We start from the raw sequence: 11,508 nt of genomic DNA, 5'->3' as shown, positions 1-11,508 counted from the left end.
TACGTGAAAATTTAGCTGACCGAGCAAGTCAGTACTTTCCACGTCACCACGGATTAAGTTGTATAAAAATGTAATACCAAGCATGGTTCTACGATTAGATAAGGAGGGTAAGTTAATTAGTAAGAGTCTACTAGAATAAGACGGTAACCTCTGGTTTGCATCCCAGTTTAAGCCGCGTAAAGCGAAAAGTAAGAAGTTCTTTTGAACCGATTCTATGCGTTTACTATGGACGCCATACTGAGGGCTCCAAACGCAGGATCCATATTCTAAGATAGGACGAACAAGTGAAGTATATAACGTTTTTGTAATATAGGGGTCATTGAATTCCTTCGACCACCGTTTAATGAAACCAAGCACACCCCTGGCTTTATTCACCATGCACGAAATATGATCGATAAAGTCAAGTTTAGGATCCAGACGGACACCTAAATCATCAACTATATTAATTTTTTCCAAAGAGCAGCCGTTTAGCGTATAAGTTGCAGGCTTAGGAGTGACACGGGAGAATGTCATTAGCTTGCACTTAGAGCCGTTTAAGTTTAATAAGTTCACGCAGCACCATGTTTGAAAACTGTTAAGATCTGTCTGTAAGTCTGATTGGATTGAATAACGATGCTATCGTTATATTGCACACAAAGCTTGACGTCATCAGCATACATAAGTACTCTGGAGTTGGTCAAAACTTCGGGCAGATCGTTGATAAATAACGTAAACAGTAGGGGACCCAAATGACTCCCTTGCGGGACGCCAGATGTAACCCTAAGAACATTAGATAGTTTATTTTCGAAAAGGACCTTCTGCGTCCTGCCATTTAGATAACCTGAGATCCAATTAAGAAGATCAGTCGGAAATCCCATTAAATCGAGTTTCCGAACAAGAAGAGAATGGTTAACAGAGTCAAATGCTTTACTGAAATCAGTATAGATTACATCTGTCTGAAAGTTATTTCGGTAGCCCTTTATAATAAAGGAAGTGAGCTCCAACAGATTGGTTGTAATTGATCTTCGCCTAATAAAACCATGTTGACATGGAGAAATAATTGACCTACACAGGTGCTGCAGGTGAGGAGTAATAACATTTTCGAACAGTTTAGGGATGGCCGACAACTTAGAGATACCTCTGTAATTGTTGGCATCCAATTTGCTACCTTTTTTGTGGAGAGGAATAACGAATGATTCCTTCGAAATAAGGGGAAAGTGGGAGATTTCTAAGGATAAGGTAAACAATTTGAGAAGTGAATTGCACAGGGCTTCGGCACAATTCCTAAGCACACAGCCTGGTATTCCGTCGGGACCTGGTAAAAAAACTGGCTTAACACGATGAAGACCTATAAGAAGAGAGCTTTTGTTTAAGGTAGGACTGAAGATTTAGTTCGATTTGGGGATGATGTAAGGATAAGCCTGAATTGGGTCTATTGAGCTGGAGTAAGTGGTTTCAAAAAACTGAGCAATAAGATCGGCTATTGCCTGATCATTATCTGCTGTTGAATTACCAAAAGAGAGCGAGGACGGACGTGTAATGGATTTACGCTTGGATTTAACAAAATTATAAAACTGTTTTGGGTCCTCAGAAAACTGAGACCTGCAACGAGTCAAATAATTATTGTAGCACTGCGCGTTATACACAGTAAAAGTGGATCGAGCTGGTAAATAACTAGATAGGACAATCGGAGAACCGGTACGTTGATATTTAGCATATAGATTTGATTTTCTACTTTTGAGGCGGGTCAACTCTTTGGTAAACCAAGGAGGCTTGTTTGATGTAGACGGACAGTATAACGGAACACAGTCAATAAAAAATGAATTCATAACACGATAAAAAATACCCACGGCTTCCGCCATGTCAGTGCATGTGTGTAGATCGGACCAGTTGTAATTAATTATGAAATTATTCAGCCGTACGAAATCCGTCTTGCTAAAGCAGAAGACTTCTTGGGCTGGACTGTCAGATTTATTCCGTGAAACAGTCCCCATGTCGATAGTCACATCGAAAGTGGGATGATAGGGATCTTCGGGTTGCGTCAGGGGCGCCACCCTAGCTAAACTAACTCTTTCCGGATCTGAGACAAAACAAAGATCAAGCAAGCGCTCTAAGGAATTTCGAACATGATTGACTTGGGACAGCGAAATGTCAAACAAGCCAGCAATAAAATCATGATGTGTTGTCGTAAGAAGTGTGTTTGTGGAATTATCTAGTGACCAAATAGCCCCTGGGATGTTAAAATCACCAAGAACTACTAAATGGTCCCTATCCGAAAGTCTTTTGGAGACCAACTGAATAGCGGAAACATGGTTCCAATAAATAGGAAGTTCCGACAATGGAGGAATGTAGGAACATGTAACAAAAATGGAACTACCATTAACTGATAGCTTCACGCAAAGGAATTCAACATTGTTGGATTCCTCGAAAATTATTAATTCGGACGTGAGAGTGGAGTCGACCGCTATAAGGACACCTCCCCCACGTCTGATAGGCCGATCTAGCCGGTATACTGTGAACGCAGCTGGAAAAACTTCGGAGCTCAGAATCTCCGGCTTTAACCAGGTTTCTGTGAACACAATAACTTGGGAAGCAAATGCGACGCTGTCGGAATACAATTTAGGAAGCTTACTGCGTAAGCCTCTTGCATTCTGATAGGAAATACAAAGGGAACTGGTTAGTTCTTCGGGACGGAATTGGAAGACGTAGACGGAGCATTGGGCAAATCTGGCCTAGGAAGAGTAATTCCTACAGGCCGCTTTTTCTTTTTCGTACCTTCAAACTCTTTGACAACCACATACTGTGGCCAGGTTTCGGCAGAGCATAGAGTGCCAAAGACTTCGTCAGGAACATTTATCTTGAAAGACGAAATGTTCCTAAGGTAAGAAAATTTAAATTTTTCCACCTAAATTTTTTCTCTATCGACTTTTACTTTGCCTTGGATAAAAGCTATGACAACTTCCGATGGCTGATCAGGGGAAAGCCGCGAAACAAATAAATGTTTTGTTGGTGGAATTGCCGTAAGGGGTTTTGGCACGGCAGACTTAGCCACCATACCACTTTCGGCCGGTAGTCCGGGCCTGATACCCTGGCAGGGACTGGGATTAGGGCTCTGAGAGGGCTGAGACAAGAGTTGGGACCCCCCAGTGGACAAAACGGAACTGGGCAACACCGGGGGCACGGTCGCACCCGCGACGCATTCGGGTACCGAATCTTTTTTAGCGCTCGATCTCAGGACTCTTGGAATTTGTCCCGGGGTCGGGGACAGAGTCGAGGGAGGCTGCTGTGCAGTGCCTATCACTGGTGGCTGGGATCCGCCAATATGCTGCCCACCAGTTGCGGTTTTTTTGCGCCTAGGAGACTCATTTAACAGCTTGAGGGTATTAAATTGAGTATCCAGCGCCAAGAGCATATCTTGAGTTTTGCGAAAATAAAATAAAATAATAAAATAAAAGCTCTTTAAAACCACCCCTGGTTTGCCGCATAAAAGACATCATTTCCCTCTCCACCTCGCGGCAAGCCTCGCAGCAGTAACGTACGCCGATATTTTTGGCCACGTCATCTACTGTCCGTGCAACAACGCCAATGCACTTGGCATGTACTATGTTGTCACACAGCCAACAGGTGATGGTGAGTTCACCGTAAGTAATATTTTTCTTACAATTTTTAGCGAAGCAGACCATATTAAGGGACATTATAAGGACTTACCACTGTACCTCCACTATTTAAGAGAGGGCGCAAGGAATTAAATGCAGCGGCACTAGAAGAGCGGGGGGGCAAAGAGCGGGAGAGCGTGAGATAAGCCCTGAGTAGAACCGTTTATAGCTATCGCGGCAACGCAAACAACAACAAACGCTAAAGGCACAAAAGGGAATGCAAAAAGAGCAAAATGCAAAGCAACCGCAGCAGCCCAAACTAAAATGCAATTTAAATTGATTTAAATAGCACAAAATAGACAAGTAGCATGCACACGCGAAGTGAACGGGAATTATTAGAAACACCAAATATTAAATGATAATAAACCCCGGAGGTTTTTAGACAAATTCTACACAAATCGGGAGCGCAAGAAAAAAACACGTCCGTTCACTTTGAAGGAAGAATAAGAATATAGGAAAGTCAAGCGATTGTATGATGCCAATTCCGATACCTTTCCAACGAATGCAAAACCGTGGAAATCGGTTCGTGCGTTCTGGAGTACTAGCATTATATAGGAAAACCCGACTTATTTTTATATAATAGATATACATACATATACATATTTCTTCATGCTCAAAAATTAATCCGAATCCATAAGCTTGCTTAGACATAATTCATACAAGGCAAGCAAGTAGCTCTAAATCAATTTGTTCTACCGCAAATCCAATCTGAAACGGATTCTTCGCCAGCATCATTTCGTTCGAACGAGATCACAAAGGCTATCAGGTAACTGCAACTGTAAACTTTTCAATGGGATCATATCATCATCACATCATGGAAATTATCGATTATCATAATGTTTCCAAAGCCTGGAAAAGACCACTCGTTTCTGTCTTCTTACAGACCAATCAGTTTATTATCATGCGTGTAGAAATTATTTGAAAAATGGCTGCTAACGCGCATGTCTGGGAGCTCACAACATCATCCCAGCACATCAATTTGGCTTCAGAAAAAAGCATAGAACATTCGAGCTAGTTAACAGAATAGAGATTAGCACATATTCGATAATCGAGAATATTGCAGCGCAATATTTCTCCCATGTATTTCTAGCATTCGATCGCGTATGGCTCAACGGCCTCATAATTAAAATTAAAAAACTTTTGCCACAATTAAAGGTGGAGTCGTACAAGGTAGCGACATTGGGCCAACCCTATTTGTCCTTTACACAGCGGATATTCCGACGTGCGACTGGCTCACAACATCCACTTTCGCGAATGCCACTTCCGTGCAACAACCTAACTCGCAAACCACCTAATGGTAGTTGATAAGTGGCTATCTGACGCGTATAAAAAACTAACAAATATTTAAGCACATAACGTTCACTCTCAACAGACAAACAACCCATAGTTCTGCAGAAATATCAGTTTACATGGTATTAGACAAGCTACCGTATTGACTTATTTATTTCAATAAAAACCTTTAGCAAAATGTTTTTTTTTTTTTTTTGTTGTCTTTCAGATATACAAAGCTATTTGTTAATAAAAAAAATCATTATAATGGTTAATTATTAAATCTTGTTACTTACTTTGACATTTTATCAGCTTCCAAAAGCTGTAATTTGTAATAAGAATTTTTATTTCGCTGAATATCAGTCAAGCCGAGTACTACATTGTATTTATCTTTTCCGTGAACGTATACATGTGCGATATCCTCAAGGCCACTGTCCGGATCTACAGCTGTTCCATCCTTAACTTTTAACGTTTTTGAAATTGGCACAGATTTTGTATATATACTTTTGTTCTTTGAACTCTTTGAACCATCCAGAGGCACTCTTAGAAGGGGGTCAGTACCCCAATTACACAGGCTCATACTATTTATATAATTAATAGCTCTGTCAGCGTCAGCTTCCACAAAATCCAAATATTCTAAGGGTACAATATGTATTCCAAGTTTTTTTGCAGACTCCATACGGATAGATTTTTTTTTTATTTCTGATTCGGTGGATAATATGGCTATGGTTGTATCAGATATTTTATTATCATATTGGCCGCCCAATTTTTCTATTCTTCTCTTTATTTCAATCTCCATATTTTTCATACCGATAACGGAAAACTTCAAGTTGTACAATGGAGGCTTTTTACGAATAATTTTTGGACTGAAATGAAATATAAATAAATATATAAGCTCAATTAAATAGTATAGCATAATGGTATTTATTGCTTGAAAAGTATATCGCGGGTGAAACAAAAATCGCTTAAAGACTCTGCAGAGGCATAACAGAAAAATAAATCCCAGCAGAAAACTTTACCATATATTACTTCAATTTTATATTTATAAAAACACTGCGATTCGTAATGGCTTCTTTTTGCTTCTAGCGTCTTTTGATATACGCCTTCAGGCCACGTTTCAATACCCCATATTAAGCTTCATGCATTATTTGCCCTGTGTAAAAACGATAGGACTATGGTGTAGACAAGAGGATAATGTTGACTTTTTGGTTTTTTTTTATACCTTAACAAGCTATTAAAGGTTTGACACTAATATTACAATTCACAAATTGCTATTTTCGATCCTATAAAGTACATATATGTGGGATTGGAGTAGTTTAGAGTATTGGGGACAGCCTAAACTGCTTCCTATTTCACCATAACCGCAAGTATTTCATCAGCAGAGGAGTATAGTATTGTTGTCCCACTCCAAACTCTGATCTGCCATCACTTTTGCTCTCATACTCTCCAAAACCCTAATTTCGTAGAGTCGAAATGAGTCGCTGTAGAAAACTGAACAAGGCCAGTCAAGTGCGTCCATAATACGAAAGAAGAATTTTCCATAAATAATCTAAACATTAATTATCTTGTGAACTTTCTCTGAAATAAAATTAACTTAATTTGTATTATCCCTACAAATTATTGGGGGCTCGTCCGGGATGAGTCCAAGAATAATTAAAAAAAAAAATTGCGTTAACACAAACAGCAAATAAAACTTGCCAAAACGACGGAAAATTAATCAAGACGGAGCCGGCAAAATTTTGAAGCATTGAAGAAAAAACCCCATTAAAAGTGTACTCGAAGAAGCATTTTCTAACTGAAAAGGTGTATTCCTGCATGTATTGGTAGACAGCGAAGTCACGAACGCACAAATGCTCACAACACAGACGAAAACCTCATTGTAGTGTGTGTGAGAATTCTCGAGAGCGACGAAAAAGAAGAACTGGAGTACAGCAGAAACCGAATTCGACGAAACAAAACTGGAGGAAATGCTGCAAATATTTTCGGACGAAGTAACCGCAGATGAAAAATAGACCCTGTGAATAGAAACAGTAGTTAAGAAAGGTAACTATTGCAACGACAGTTTGAAGAGTGCAGCAACCGAGGTATAAGCTCTGAAAAATAGTGTACTATGTTGACTTTGATTGTTAACAGCATATCTAGTTAATCGCTATGATCGGTTTTAGTATTTTTTTTTTTGTATATGGGCATATCCGCCAAAAGGTAAACCACGGCCGAAAAAAAAATCTTCGTTCTCCTGGTTTCTTTTGGTGTATTGTCATAAAGAAATATCTAAATTTTCATAATACAATGGATCCATATTATATCTCAGTTGTTTTCTGGAAGAAATTAGCCTGAAAAGTGAAAAAATGTATTTTTTTTCCCTTTTTACTACTTTTAAAGGCATGTTCATTTTAATTTATTTCGCAAGGAAAACGTATGTTATGTTGGGACTTTTTCTACCAAATCTCTTTATTACAATCTAATAAGAATAGAAAAATTCAAAAGAGAGCGAAATATTGTTCAATTAACTGTTAATTTTAAGTTTACTTCTTATCTATGTTTAAATCGTACGTTCGCGACCCAAAACATCATGTTTTTGTCATTGCTTTGCGATAAGTGCAAGCAGGTAGATAAAACCTCTTGTCTAAAGTCATTTCGGTAGTACTATTTGAAATATATAAAAACTTCTTAGTTACTACTAACCATTGATTTTATATTGATTTTCAAAGTAGCGTACGTTCGCGACCGTGAGTATTTTTTTTTTTTACTTTTATATTTTTTTTTTTTGTTTAACAAGCATATAAATATTGTTAGATGGCTAAAATAAAGGACAAAAGTAAAAATATGTAAATTAAACACAGTTTAGACAGCCCATTATTTATTTAAAGAAACATGAAGATATTCATAAAGAACAAATACAACAACAGCATGTTGCTTATTTTTGGTTTAGCACTACATTTTTATGAATAACTTCATATTTCCTTAAATAAAAAATAGGTTTAACTAAATTTTATTTTTTTTTCCATGTTGGAAAAATCGTACGTTCGCGACCCGTACGTTCGCGACCGGTACTTAATTCAATTTAAAAAAAACCAATGGAGATATTTCTTTGGGATAGGACTCAATAGAAAGCTACATGATTCTATTTTAAAAGTAAAGTTATTGCTTTAGAATATTCCGTCCCAATTCGCAGATTTCTTCATTTTACTAGATTAAGCCAAAGTCGACTTCCATTTTTCGTACGTTCGCGACCGCATGTTTTTTGGCAATATTATGAAAATGAAAACTTAACGAAGCCCATCATTTGCACTTAGCAAAGAGCTAACAAAATACTATCGAATGGCAAAAAAAAAAGTTTCGGAAAACATTTTTTTAATATTTTTTTTTTTGCACTTAAAGCGTACGAACGTACGTTCGCGACCCGTGGACATGCCCATATATGATTATATTACTATGGATAGAAAATAAAACTTTTATTAATTTTAACAGTTGAAAATATTCTTAATCTGCCGCTAGAACAGCCAAATTGGCCACTGTGCTACGGTCTGAACATCAAACAAATGTATGTGCAAGCTCGTGCTAAATTGACGAACACGGCGAAATTGTTTTTGGATTCTTCTTTTTTACACCAATACTGAGAGATGCGTATGCTGCTGGAGACAGAGTTCAGTCGTTAATATACAGTGGACAAATAAAGTTTAAGTACATTCTGGTTCTGCAACTAAATGCATGTAAAAACCTACTAAAAAACAAGATAGAAATTTTTAAAAAGTTCCATTGGGTAGATTATATATTTAATAACATAAAAAGCTTTTCAGTTGCTTATTTAATATAAAAACTAAATAATGAAAATTAAAATTATAAAAATACCTCATGATTTATGTCAAAAAAGTTTAAGTACGCTTAGAAAAAATTTAACTTCTGTCTCCTTAATATTTAGTTGGACCTCCTTTTGCTGCAATGACTGCTTGAAGACGTCGTTGCATGCTATTTACCAACACTTTGGTATCATTTTGTGTTATTTTCTCCCACTCAGATTGAATAACTTGCTTAAGAGACTCCTTTGATGATATTTTGTGCTTCCTGATCCTTTTATCCAGCAAATTCCAAATGTGCTCAATGGGATTGAGGTCTGGAGACTGTGGAGGTGTATGTAATTGCTTGCAGTTATAAAGAAGCCACTCCTTAACCAAATATGAGGTGTGTTTGGGGTCGTTGTCCTGTTGAAAGAGAAATGAAGTCTCGTTTAACTGGAGCTGAGCCGCGCTGTCCTTAAGGGGGGACATCTGAGTAACTGGCAAAAAAAAAGCCCATTTTCTAGAATTTTTTTTGGCCAAATGAAAAAGCCAATCGAAAAATTTTAAAGTAGGTTTGATAATGTTAGATGTGAACTACAAAATAAATTTTTTTTTTAATTAATCGAAAACAAAATGGCGGCTGTGCAGCATTTCTTCGTAGGCCCTATTTTTTTAAAAGGGGTCCATGGCCGAAAACCTAACGTCCTTAGTTTTTGATCTAGAACAAAAAATCAAATTTTGTTAGTTTCTATATCTCAACCGCTATCGGCGTACGTAGGATTTTTTCGATATTTTGATTTTTAGCAAAATGGTGAGTGATTAAACAAAATTTTCAATTTTCATGAAAAAAAAATGTCACAAAATTGTTGATAAAAAAAAAGTAAGCAAAAAAAAAAAAAAATCCTACGTACGTCGATAGCCATAGGTATTTTGGATATACTGTCAAAATTTCAGATCCATCGGTTAAGATTTGTTCGAGTTATGTTTTCGGCCAAGTCAAAAAAAGTGGTTTTGAGAAAAACGCGTTTAAAGTTTTAAAATCGTATATGATTACATGTTAGGCATCGCCGCAGAATAGAAAATTTCGACACAGAAACTTTTGCCAGACTCTATCTTTTGATATGTTATTTTTTAGACCCTAAAGTATTTTTTAAGCAAAAAAAAAATTTTTTCGATTTTTAAAAAAAGTTACTCAGATGTCCCCCCTTAAGATTCTCCTTCAAAATTTTCAGGTATGCATGCTTGTCCATTGTAGTGTTTATAAAGACAAGTTTTCCGACTCCAGCTGTCGCCATGCAGCCCCAAACCATCACGTTACCGCCTCCATGCTTAACGGTTGGGGTTAAATTTTGTAGATCCATTTCTCTATTGGGCTTTCTCCATACTTTTTGAGACCCATCGGAACCAAAAATGTTGAATTTGGACTCATCACTCCAGATGACATTATCCCAAAATGATTCCGGCTCGTTTAAATATTTATTTGCAAAATCTAGCCTCTTCTTCCGGTTTACAATAGAAATGAAAGGCTTCCTGCGAGGTGTTCTTGCGTTGTACCCGTTCTTGTGGAGCACATTTCGTACCGTTTGAGGGTGAACTTTTTTGCCTGAGCTTTGTAATAGTTCCTCCTGTATTTTAGGTGCAGAATTTTTGGGATTGGCTTTTACTAAGCCCAGGATTTGGCGTTCGTCCCTTTCAGACAATATTTTTGGACGACCTGATCTTGCCTTTACTTCCAAAGTTCCAGAGTTTCCGTAGGAATTAATTATAGTTTGGACACTTGATGGAGGCCTCTGAACTATCCTGCCAATAATACGTGCTCCTTTTCCTTCCAAATAATGTTTTAAAATTATTTTTCGCGTATTTCGCTTCCTCGACCCATCTTTACTCTTCACGACAGCTATACCAAATGAAATGAGCTTAAAATGCATAAAAAACAACAGCACCAGAAGTAGACTAACGGAAGAATGCACGATCACCGCTAGATTTGCCATCAAAATTCCATGGAAAGAAAGAGATGGCAAACGTACGTAAACTTTTTTGGCGTTCTTTTTGGACATTTCTTTCGTTTTTTAGGAATTTTAAAATTACGTTGAAGTTACAAAAGTATGTTTATTATATTTAAAGTCTTAAAAGCTTACTTAATGAAATCCTAAAAAAAAAATCCATTTTGATAAGTCTTGTTGCTAATTTTGACCAAAAAAGTAGTATAATTTGTACTTAAACTTTATTTGTCCACTGTATGTGCAGCGCTGATGTTCATGAGCAGCTCCGTAATCGGAAGAAACGCAAGGACGAATCATGAGGAGTGACTTCAGATACTCTCTCTACTGTTGCAAAACGTACAAAGCGCTTCAGGAGCAGTTTCAGGTGTACGATCGCATGGGCGAGAAGCCGTTCATTCAAGTTGTACGGAGTGCAAATCGCATTGAAAAGGTGACCATCAGCGACGTGGAAGTAGAGTGTCTGGTGGAGCCGACGTATCTATTTTGCGCAAGTATATCTTCAAGAAAATACCGAATGTCATTTTGGTGAGATGTGCGTCGAAGCTGCGTGGGCTGGGAATGAAGATCACGTGTCCAGTTGGCTACTTTTTGGGTGAAGTTGCAGTAGATCAGGAGAGAACGCCACACAAGTTTTTTGTTGTTAAGGGGTTATATACCTTTTTTTTCAAAAAAACGGAAAAATTTTTTTTGCTGAATCCTAAAGTATATCCCCTAGAGAACAGTTTCCCAAATTTTCATAGAGATCCGAATAATAGTTCGATAGGAAAACCGCGTTTTGAGGCGCGACTTCAGTAGTTGCATATACTCAACGTAAAACTTTGA

General features: G+C 37.6%; 1 long non-coding RNA gene across 1 annotated transcript in view; it reads right to left on the bottom strand.

Annotated features, from left to right (window-relative positions):
• Positions 1 to 5,203: 5,203 nt before the first annotated feature.
• Positions 5,204 to 11,508, bottom strand: part of LOC138928329 (uncharacterized) — a 58,506-nt gene continuing 52,201 nt past the window's right edge. The window contains exon 3 of the long non-coding RNA XR_011444849.1: positions 5,204 to 5,770. This is a non-coding gene — a long non-coding RNA (uncharacterized lncRNA). The remainder of the gene's footprint in view (positions 5,771 to 11,508) is intronic.

This window comes from Drosophila kikkawai, chromosome 3L (genome assembly GCF_030179895.1).
Source record: "Drosophila kikkawai strain 14028-0561.14 chromosome 3L, DkikHiC1v2, whole genome shotgun sequence".
Taxonomy (NCBI): Eukaryota; Metazoa; Arthropoda; class Insecta; order Diptera; family Drosophilidae; genus Drosophila; species Drosophila kikkawai.
Note: the sequence above shows the minus strand (reverse complement) of the source record. Positions and strands in the feature narration are given on the sequence as shown.